The following is an 11,829-nucleotide window of genomic DNA, read 5'->3' as shown; positions in this document are numbered from 1 at the left end:
GATGATAAAGCATGAAGCTTACAAGAAATTATGTCTTTTTTTTCTGTTCTTATTCCATACCCACTTTTTTTTCCGTCTACGGAATTTCAAAATTTAAAGTCAGGGTTTCATCTATATGAATGACATGTTATAGATGAATTTATAGCAACAACTTTTGTCTTTATAAATGTTATCTCTAAATGCGTTTTTTTTCTCAAACTTAGGATTTCCATTTTTGAGTTTATAAATTGTGATGTCAAAGTTTGAACTTTCTTAATCTAATTTCTGAATTCCGAATGACGGCGCAAATGAAATGGAGGACTATTGATCTCTGACAATTCCATTTTAGACCTCTTCAGGTTTTTTAAATCTCTGTCAAAACCGTTTATACATTATAGCAAATTAATCTTGAATCTTGATTACTTGATAATTGATTAGTTGTTGAATATCTATTTGATTTTGTTTATTCCTAATTGTTTCTACAAATTAGATTTGACTTTTAATGTGTTGCTATTGAGTATTAAACTTAGATACATTACATAATAGTTTGCGTATGCCCTAAGATCAATTTATAACACAATTACTTGATAATTGATTAGTTGTTGAATATCCATTTGATTTTTTATCCTTAATTGTGTCTAATATTTAGATTTCTTTTGTGTTGTTATTGAATTTAGTTTACTATTGTAAGTCTCATGTTTTGGATAAAAGACAAGGATTTATATATAACATGACTTTTGAAAAAAAAAGACTTAATAACTTTTTAGAGAAAAACAACTTAAAATGTAGCATTGAAATTATATTAAACATTTTCTCCATGCACGTTGCTATAAATAAAAATGTGAACCCAATGTATAACATCAAACATGTTCACGAGTAACAACTTATTATACTCAATGTTGTTTCTTCTATTTAAAATATTTTAATAAAAATCTTCTCGAAAAAAAACAGAAAACGTTGATAAGACAGAAGAGCAAATATATGTATGTTAATTTTTCTTTTGTTTTTTAACCGTCTTTACGCTACACGACTGAGAAGATATTGTGTGATACATAACGTATAATCTGAAACTACAAGTTTAACATAACAAAAGTTGCAAAAAAAATATGCGATGAAACATAGAGTGTAAACAATTATATATGCATATTGCTGTGATTCAATATGTTTTCTATGTGTCCGTTCTCCTCATTCGATAATTTTGTGGTTAGATTCGCTTATATTTACGAAGAAGAAGAGAGAGATGTTATTGAGGCGATTATTTATACAGCATGGTAGAGTATTTGGAGGTTTCGAAATGAGAAGTTTTCGGTCAACGGGAAGTCAGAAAAGAGAACTTATTTGATTCTATTATTTCATTGTCGTATTTGTGGTGTTCTAGTTGTAGTGTTAAATCTTTTGTTGGTTGGACTGAGTGGATTAAAAGTCCCCTCCTTAACATGTAAAATTGTAAACGTTTTTGTTTTGCCTCGGGTTAGCTTTTGACTAACCGGGTTTGTGTTTCTTTTAAAAGAAGAATCGGATACAGCAAATAAAATGTTATCGGGTTAAAAAACTGAAGGCCCGTTATATATTTGGATGGCCTTAAGCTATAACTTTTTTTCTTATAGTTTAGTTTGACTTTAATATGAACTAGAAGCCTACTTTAGGAGTTTGGGCCAACTAAAGTCCGTCACTCTATTCTGGCCCAACTTGTAATTGGCCCAAGTAAGAAGCTCGCTTTAGAATTCCGGATGCACAAATTGGGTTATTTTTAAGAACGCGTTTTGGGTAAGGAACCGGTTCCAGTTTTGGTCAATAAAGTCAAGAATTGGGTAGAGATGGATCTGATTCCCGGTAGGTTGGGTTTTTGACCATTTGGCCATTTTTATCGGTTTTTGGCTGGTTCGGTCCAGTTTTTGACTGGGTAGAGGTGGAACCTGTTTTGGTTTTGATCAACAAAATCAAGATTCGGGTAGAGATGGAACCGATTGCGTATAAGTCGAGTTTTTACTGGTTCGGCCGGGTTTAGTATCTGTTTTTTGTCGGTTCAGTTTGGGTTTTTGATGGGGTAGACGTGGAACCGGCTCCAGTGATTTTTTGTTTCGCTTTGGTTTCAGTTCCGTTTTCTCTGAGAAACTGGAACCATAACCAGTTTGTGTTAATTCTTAAAATTCCGATAATCACTTGAAAATCTTAATTCGCCTTGTAAAAGATTCTAATGGCGATGGTTAATGTACTAAAACTATAATGCCAAAAATATATAATAAACCCCTAGAAACAATAATGGTTATTGCAAATAGAAGTGGGCAAATAAACCAGTTAATTGAACTGACCTGCCAATCAAATCGAAACTGAACCGCTTTTAAAACAGATTTAGAAATATTACTAATAAGTTTTCTTACATATTTGGTTACGATTGTATTTTTTTTTTGTTTTAATAATAGCTTTTAATTTAACATACATACAGTCATAGACACATGCACTTACAACTGAACTGATGACACACATGGGCACAACACAAGTGTTGAAGAAACATTAACACATAATATTAAAACCCCCCTTTGTTTTGTGCTCAAAAACCCAGAAAACAAAACACTTAACTCATATCCTTCAAAGTGTACTTTTAACACTCCATCAAAAAAAGGTAAGTCGTTTTTACTTGTTTGGATCATGATTCCAAACATATATATATATATTTTATTTTGCTAGCTGATTACGCTCAATGTTGATATTATGTTAATATAGACTTTAAGTGTTTTTGTATTATTATTATTATTATTATTATTATTATTATTATCAAGAATATAACTTTGTGTTATCTAGGGTTGAAATTTATGTACTCATTATGTGTATTTGCAATATTAGTGTTGTCTTAAAAGTTTTGTGCATTAGGGTTTGAAATGCCAACTCTAGAAGTCTTAATTTTGACTTTTTAACCATTTCAATATGTAGGTCAACAAAAGTCAAACCAAGTTTGATGGACAATGAAGTGTGTGTCGAACAACCAGTGCCGTCCGCCGTCATTACAAGCATAAGATTTAAAGTTCTATCCGAGGAAGACGCAGTAAGCCGATAAGTACACTTTTCTTATTATTATTATTATTATTATTATTATTATTATTATTTTGTAACACATTTAGTCACATGATTTAGACTTTAAATAATTTTGTGATAGGAGAAGGTATCTGTAAAGGAAATATTAGTGCCTAATGAAGTAACGGACCCCGCGTTAGGATTCCCGAATCTTGCATCGCAATGCAGTACATGTGGTGCTAAAGATTACAGAACTTGTGAAGGTATTTATAAAAATAGTTGTAATTTTTGTATTTTTTTTTATTTTTGCCATGATTTGATTATTAATTTATTATATATTTATATGATCTTTTTGTTTCGTAGGTCACATAGGTTTGATCAAATTTCCATTCACAATACTCCATCCATACTACTTACCTGAAGTGGCGCAACTTCTGAATAAAATATGTCCCGGATGTAAAAAATTAAAAAAAGATAAGACCAAGGTCAGGTATTAACGTATTATGTATTATGCTGCATATACGTTTGAAGGTCGGAACTAAAAGTAATTTAAGTTTAAATTTTAAAAAAGATTAGACTTTTTTGTTTTCTTCTGTTGTTTTACAGAAAAACGAAATGTTGTTCATGGAAGGCCATAAAGTTTGCAAATATTGTGATGTAAGTGCCGTTTTACGATGTTACTAACTAGTGAAAGGGTTTTTAGTTTAAATTTTTACTCTCGTTTAACAGAAAAACTATAGGGATATATATCCACCTATGAAGTTTAAAGTTTCGACAAACGATGTCTTTGGAAAGACTGTGATCATTGCGGAAGTAAACGGTTCGAAAAAGTTTGTTTCGGATCGAATCTTACCTTACGATTATTGGGATTTTGCTCCTATTGATCCTCAACTAGAAGAACTGTTATCAGCATCTGATCGAAAAGTTTTTACACATGCACAGGTTAGTTTAAAGAGAAGGTTTTTAATCTTTATTCCGTTTTCGGATATTATTGCTTATTCCCTCATTCTGTTTTGCATATTAATGACTGTTAGGTGTATGAAATTTTGAAAGATGTTAATCCCGGCTTTCTCAAAGAATATTTGGGGAAAAAAAACAAGATATTTCTCCAAAGTTTCCCTTTGATCCCTAACTGTCATCGTGTAACCGAGTTTGGTCAAAGTTTGACTTTTGTAAGTATTTTTTAATCTTACCGACCGCATTTTATAACTTCAACTAAATTTGTTAGTTTGAAGAAATCAAGTGTCGTACTGGTTATGATTTCAGGATGAACGGTCAAGGACGTACAAAAAAATGGTGGGCTTTCGTGGTACCGCGAACGAGCTGAGTGCATGTGTACTTAATTGCATAAAACTTTCAAAGGTTATTAACATTAGAATTAGATAATCACTTAATCAGATAAGCAGTTGTTAGATTACTTCATATTTGTCAAAAAGATGTCATTTTTGACACATTTATATTTGAATGTGTCAGTTTGTGTTCTGCTATATTCCTAACTAGGGCTGCAGCCGAGCCAAGCCACTTGTTTGTCTTACCGAGCTGAAATGTTGAGCCGTAAAAAGCTTGAGCCAGCTCGTCGATCTCATGGCTCGTCGATCAACTCATTTTATTTAAAAAATAATAATTTTAGATTTTTTATGTTAATGCATAAAAGTAAAATAATATTGTTAAGTAACATACAAATTTTGTAATTTATATATACTATACTTTGGGTTATACTTTATATATATATATAGGGTGCAGTTTAGTACGCTAATGCTTAATGTACGGTAGGTACGCGAGACGCTCAAAGGCAAAAACCTAAAACGCTCAGAAAACGCTCACAAAACTTAAACGCTCAGCAAATGCTCAACAAACGCTCAAAAAACGGTATTCGTGAAAAAGGTAAAAAATTGATCGATTAACGATCCAAAACTGTTTTTTTCGGTTAACCAATGATTAATCGGATATGTATTGATGATTCCGAGATGTTGGGATATGATTTCATGGATCGATTCGTGAAAAACGGGATTCACGTACGTTAATGTACGTTAAGGATTAGTGTATTGGATCTTTTCACTATATATATATATATATATATATATATATATTAAAATTTGGGTTTTCATTAAACAGTCCAATGAGCGAGCCAACGAGCCGGGCTTACTCAGGCTCGGCTACAAATGAGCCAATTTCGAGCTAGCAGCGAGCTTTATGAACATGCCTATCTCCAACGGGCAATATGGGTCAAACGAGTTGAATGTTGCCCAAAGTGTGTTATCATGCTTACAACCTCCTAAATCTTTTTATTCTAAAATGTTAGATCATTACTATAATAACATAGTCTCTGTAGTCATATTTAACACATTAAACATTAATAAAAAAATGAGAATAATTGTCTATGAATCAATCTGACTCGACTGTTTCAAGTCTAACGTAAACATGCAATTTGAACTTGAACACGTTTTGACCCGTTATCCAATCTGTTCATTTTGCCACATCAAGTTTAATTTTTGACTTTTGAACAACAATGCAGATACGAGCAGAAAAGGCTACAGTTCATGATCCGATAGTGATGATAATCCTTTCAAGATGCACGGACTGAAGTACATGAAAGAAGTCAGTCTCGGAAAAAGAACCGATTTTTGTTTCAGAATGGTGTGTGTTGGTGACCCGTACATAAAGCTAGATGAAATCGATGTCCCCCATGAAATAGCTCAATGCATGCGAGTTTCAGAGCAACTTAATTCTTTAAACTGGGAAAAAATAAACGCTTCTTGTGGTTTAAAAATCTTTCAACGGGGTGAGTTTTTCATCAAACGAAGAGGTGATTTAGTTCCCGTTAGATACGGTGATCATTTGCGAATCGGGGATTCGGTTTACCGACCTCTTAACGACGGTGATATTGTTTTGGTTAACAGACCACCATCTATTCACTCACACTCACTAATTGCTCTTCGGGTCAAAGTCCTTCCGGTCAACCATGTTCTTTCGGTCAATCCCATTATTTGTTCACCTTTACGCGGAGATTTCGATGGTGACAGTCTTCATGGTTACATTCCTCAATCTTTGGAATGCAGAGTCGAGCTTCGGGAGCTTGTTACATTGCAAAATCAGTTGGTTGATAAACAAAGTGGCAAGAATTTGTTATCGTTAAGTCACGATAGTTTGACCGCTGCATATTTGATGTTGGGAGACGATGTTTTCTTCACTCGATCCCGATTTCAACAGCTGCAAATGTTTTGTCCATGTCAGCAGCTGAACTGCCAGCTGTTATGAAAAAGTTTGAGTCTTGTTTATGGACCGGGAAGCAGTTGTTTAGTCTTGTTTTGGATAAAGATTTAGACTTTATTGCGAGTGGGACTTTGATTAAAAATGGGGAATTTATAAGTTCTTTAAATTCATCTTCTTGCTTACAATATGGTGATGATAATATATACAATTATATGATTAAAAACTTTAGAGGCGATAAGTTTCTTGAATTTCTTCATTCGGCTCAAGAATTGCTAATCGAGTGGCTGTCAATCCGGGGTTTTACTGTCTCGTTATTGGATTTATACTTAACTTCTGATTCAAAAAATAATCTTAATGATGAAGTTGTTTACGGGTTATATGAAGCTGAAAGGAAAGCTCACGGGCAGCTGTTAATGGTGGACGGTCAACAAGATTTTCTGACCGGAAAGCTGACCGAAAACGAGGGTTTAGAATCTGATAAAATGTGCTACAAACTAAACAACTCACGGGCAGCAGAAGTCGAGCATCGACTTCTGCGTTTAAAGAAGTGTTTCGCGATATTCAGCATCTTATTTACAATTATGCCACTAAAGAAAACTCGTTTGTTTCAATGTTGAAAGCTGGTAGTAAAGGAAACATGTTAAAGTTTGTGCAACATAGTATGTGTGTCGGTTATCAACATTCGTTAGTCTCGCTTTCGTTTCACTTCCCTCGTGAACTGTCATGTGTTTCTTGGAATAATCACAAAAGGGTAGATTTGTCTTTTTACTCAAGTGTGGATCGATATGTTCCGTACGGTGTAATAAAAAGCTCGTTTTTAAAGGGTCTTAATCCGTTCGAGTTGTTGGTTCACTCGGTGACCAATCGGGATGCTTCTTTTGGTGGCCACGCAGATATCCCGGGAACACTATTTAGAAAGCTCATGTTTTTTATGCGGGATTTGTATATCGGGTATGATGGGACAGTTAGAAACTGTTACGGGAATCAATTGGTTCAAGTTACCTATAATTCTGAAAATGGGTCGGGTCAACTAAAGTCAAATTTGGTCAAAGAGGAATGTGGGACCCCTGTTGGTTCTTTGGCTGCATGTGCCATTTCTGAAGCTGCATATGGTGCTTTGGATCAGCCAATTAGTGCACTCGAAAACTCGCCTCTATTAAACATGAAGGTGGTATTTGAAATGTTGAATTATTGCTTAATCTTTAGAATACCATCTAATGCCTATAATGGGATTATCGTTTAATTACGCAGCAAGTGCTTGAATGTGGCGTTAAAAAACGAAGTGGTAACAAAACCGCATCATTGTTTTTGTCACCAAAACTTAAAAGATGGAATAATGGATATGAATATGGAGCATTAGATGTCAAGAATCATTTGGAGAGGTTATTATTTCAAGATGTTGTTTCACTCATTACTATATCGTACGATTCTTTAACCTTGTCAAATTCCTATTATTTTTGAAAAATGTCGACTTTTTTTAATATATATTCTTTGTGTTCACTAGCTATTCTCCACAAGCGGGTGACCGCGCTCGAATTAGCCCGTGGATTTGCTATTTTGGTATAATCAATGTAATGCAAAAAATTATAATAAAAAAATTTGTATTTTTATCTCCATCGAGGGTATTTTAGGCATTTTGTCTCGAGAATTGTTCGACTCTTTTTTTATTATTATTTTTATTTTTTAAAATTTTTGTGGCAGGAAGCTGTTAGTAGGAAGCAACTAAACATGAAGTCGATTATAAACGCATTGAAGTTGAAGTGTACCGAGTCAACCAATTACAAGAAATTAAAACTCACTTTACCAAAATTACTGATACTATCCAAGTATTGATTTTTTTGCTTCTTGATCATTTAAGTGTCGTGTTTCTGCTTTCTTTATAAGAAAAAGTCACATTTTTGTGATTAATTTTCAGAAATTACCCTGAAGATGATGCAACGAACGAGAACAATGATAATATTTTTATCACTGCTCAAATAATTGATGGATCAAACAACTCACTCGATATACTCCACGACGTTGTGGTACCATTCCTTATGGAAACTGTCATAAAAGGTTACTATTATAAACTATAAACTATAATCTCAGTTCTTTAAGAATCAAATATTACATTTCTACCCTTCTTCACAATAAAGATGTAAACTTTGTGATGCTAAAAGCTTATAGTATTCACTATTCAGAATCTTGACATATTTTCGTCTTTTTATAATTTGTTAGGATCTGCAAATGTAAAGAAAGTGGAGATTGTGTGGCAAGACGGTCCAAAAACATCCAAATCTTTTAAAGATTCTTCGGGTGAACTTTACTTGCGTATTTTCATGTCGGAAAGCTGTGACAGAAGAAAGTTTTGGAGGGTAATTATGGAAGATTGCATTCAAATAATGGATATGATTGACTGGGAAAGAAGCCATCCGAATGATATACACGATGTGATTTTGGCAAACGGAATTGATGCAGCAAGAAACCATTTTCTTCGTGTATGTTTTATAATAAACATTTGTTTTAAGTTTTTACATTTTGTTTAACTTAATTTGTTTATATTGCAGACATTGAAATCAGCTATAGAAGATACTGGGAAAACAATACTTCCGCAACATTTGGCTCTTGCTGCGGATTGTTTATCGGTTTTGGAGAATTTGTTCCTATAAATGCTAAAGGACTATCCTTACAGAGAAAACAAGCGTCTGTTTCTGCACCATTCACTCAAGCTTGCTTTTCTGTGCGTATCCGTGCGTGCGTGCGTGCGTGTGTGTGTATTTAGTACGGGTTGAAACGGGCTGGTTTGACCTACAAACACCTTTTTTTAAACGAGTCGAGCCAAGCCCGTGCTTTCCTAAGCTTGAGGCTCATGAGTGGTTTTTCTAGCTCGAATTTGGTTTGGGTTCGGCTTGTTTATTATCTATTATTTAATTTATATACATTTATAATTATTTTAGTGTAATTTTAATTGTGACTTTTATGTATAACATAATGCATACTATTTATTTTTATCATAATTTATATGTAATAATAATTATTATTATATAAATACATATATAGTTAATATATTAAATAAAAAAATATATTTAATAGGCTCGCGAGACTAGTTTTTGCTTGATAAGTGAATCTCGGGCTCTAGCTGGTTCATTAAATGAGCCTATTTTAGTAATTTTAGGCCCTAACCTGTTTACGCTCAGCTTGAATCGATTCGAGCTTTTAGCGAGCCGATCTCGAGCAGCTCGCGAGCATGAATTTACAACCTTTAGTTGTCCTGCATCTTAATATGGAGTATAATCTATTAACGGTTGCAGAATCCATCCGATTGCTTTGTGAAAGCTGCAAAAAGCGGGGCCCTCGACAAACTCGAGGGGACTATCGACACATTATCATGGGGAAAAGTTCCCGCTCTCGGGACTGGTGGAAGATTCGACATTTTATATTCCAGAAAGGTAAACATTATATTATGCGTTAGCGTTACTAAATAAGAATTATATTGATAATTGCGCATGTATTTCGTTTGATGATGTCGTAGAAACATGAAGTTGACAAACCTGAAGACGTGTACGGTATCTTGAGCAAGAGTATCGGTTCTCTCGTTGAGTGTAATGATAAGAAAACCAACAAAAATCAAAATCATGCTTTATTTCGATACCCTGAATATGATCTAAACGAGAGCATGGATATAATGAAAAGTGTGTTGAAGGAACATGTATCAGTTGAAGATATTAAAAGGTTATCTAAAGACTTGAAGCATATACTTTACAAGTAAGTTCTTACTTTGAAACATATTGGTGTTATATAATCTATACCGTGTGAATATTATTTTCGTTGTGATATAATAATAGGTATGATGTTAATCACAAGTTAAGCCAAGACGACAAGCTTGTTGCATGGAATGCTTTATTTTTCCACCCACGAAGAGACGAGAAGATTGGAGTCGGGATTCATGAAATAAAGGTAAAACGTAGAATTAGTTACCCAAATGGTCCTCATGGCACTTTGACCCTGGCAGGGCCATCTCCGAGAATCGTGAAAAAATTTTGGGCCAAAGGCGAAAAAAAATTTGGGCCTTAAATTAGTTGAGTAATTGGGTTTAAACATTAACAATACATTTTTTTTTTCAAAAAAAAATATATATTTTTTATTAAAAAAAATTTGAGACTACCATCGACCACCCAACCCTGCCTCATAGCCGGCCTTGGACCTAGGTCACACTTTCGGGCTCTAAGTTTCAAAAGTTGTCGGTTTGGGGTTTCATTTTTGTAACATGTTTGGGGTCTAAGACTAACTTTTGCTAAAGTTTGTGAAATTTAGGTAAAATGACCAAAATACCCTTGATTGTTTCATTTATGTAATTAACTTTATTAGGGAAGGACAAAATTGCAACTTTTGAAACTTAGACCCAAAGGTGTGATTTGAGCCAAACCATAGGGATCATTTGTGTAATAACTCTAAAGAACGATAAATATTTATTTATTTATTTATTTATTCACATTTTCATGGTTATTATATGATATAGGTTGGGCACCACTCGAGTCATGAAAACGCGCGATGTTTTGTTGTGCAACGAGTTGATGGAACGATCGAAGATTTCTCATATCACAAATGCATACATCATGCGTTGGAACTGATCGCGCCCCTTGAAGCAAGCGTATACGAGTCAAGATGGTTGAATGTAAAAGTGTAATTGTAGGTTTTATCTTTTTGTTTTTATAAAACTGGGAAGATGTTCTTCTTCCGCTTCTTTTTGCTGCTTTCACTAAAACTTGTTCGTCTTAGTGGAAGTAGCAACGAGAAGCTTGGAACAACCGATAATAATATGTTGTATTTTGTTTTGTGTAGTTGAACACGAAGTTCACTGGTTATTATCATCTTTTTTCTAGTCAACGGCTACTAAAGTTGAGGGGCTAAAAAGTATATATATTATTATCAACCTATTGTGACAAAAGTCTAGTATTAAATAAATGAAAGACCGTTAGATACAATGTTTTAAAAACCGTTATTTTACTTGTACCGGATTGATCTAAAAAATGGTACAACCGGTTGAACCGGGTTATACTGGGAGGTTCAACCGTGTTGGATAGATTACACGTTTGAATGCTAATAATTTCTAACAAAAAAATAACCCAAAAGTTAATCCATATTAAAAAAATAATACAAAAGCACTCAATATTAAAAACAATAGTTAAAGTTTACACGTTTGAATGTTAATTATTGGGTTAAAAGTAATTTTAAAAAAATAAGGGTCGCAAATATAAAAAATTTATTGGAATTAAAGCCGGTTTTCTGGTAAAAACCGGTATTTTAGAAAAAAAAAACCCCCAACGGTAAGATGTTCTAGCAAACCGATCGAAAATACCGGACTCAAATTACCGGCCTGTTATGCGAAATCCGGTTCAACCGGCCGGTTTGAACCGGTTTTTAAAAACACTGGTTAGATATGTTGTAATGTTGTATGTTCTTTTCAAACGTTTGATGATTGTGACCTGGCCAGTTTCTACACCCACAAAAATATCTAATATGAATGTGACTTTCCTAGCTACCATCACTTGTGATTTACATAATGTTAGATTTTTTATATGCATGTATACAACGGCTTATATCACAAACCGGATCGGGTTAAAGAGCGATCTGTGTTGGTCAAGG

At 33.8% G+C, this 11,829-nt stretch overlaps 1 pseudogene across 1 annotated transcript; it reads left to right on the top strand.

The window, feature by feature from the left end:
* Positions 1–2,918: 2,918 nt before the first annotated feature.
* On the top strand, positions 2,919–11,062 carry LOC143578859 (DNA-directed RNA polymerase IV subunit 1-like; annotated as a pseudogene). The gene is made up of 18 exons (XR_013143348.1): positions 2,919–3,022; positions 3,134–3,254; positions 3,355–3,476; positions 3,598–3,648; positions 3,721–3,933; positions 4,026–4,163; positions 4,258–4,353; positions 5,507–7,372; positions 7,456–7,625; positions 7,709–7,775; positions 7,906–8,030; positions 8,120–8,259; positions 8,422–8,681; positions 8,751–8,923; positions 9,495–9,632; positions 9,716–9,948; positions 10,029–10,140; positions 10,703–11,062. The product of XR_013143348.1 is annotated as a DNA-directed RNA polymerase IV subunit 1-like (transcript).
* The last annotated feature ends 767 nt before the right edge of the window (positions 11,063–11,829 follow it).

This window comes from Bidens hawaiensis, unplaced genomic scaffold (assembly GCF_021521415.1).
Source record: "Bidens hawaiensis isolate Kalapana, Puna unplaced genomic scaffold, B.hawaiensis_p1.1 tig00029380_1, whole genome shotgun sequence".
In the NCBI taxonomy this organism is placed as follows: Eukaryota; Viridiplantae; Streptophyta; class Magnoliopsida; order Asterales; family Asteraceae; genus Bidens; species Bidens hawaiensis.
The sequence above is the reverse complement of the archived record's forward strand: the minus strand, read 5'-3'. Positions and strand labels throughout refer to the sequence as shown.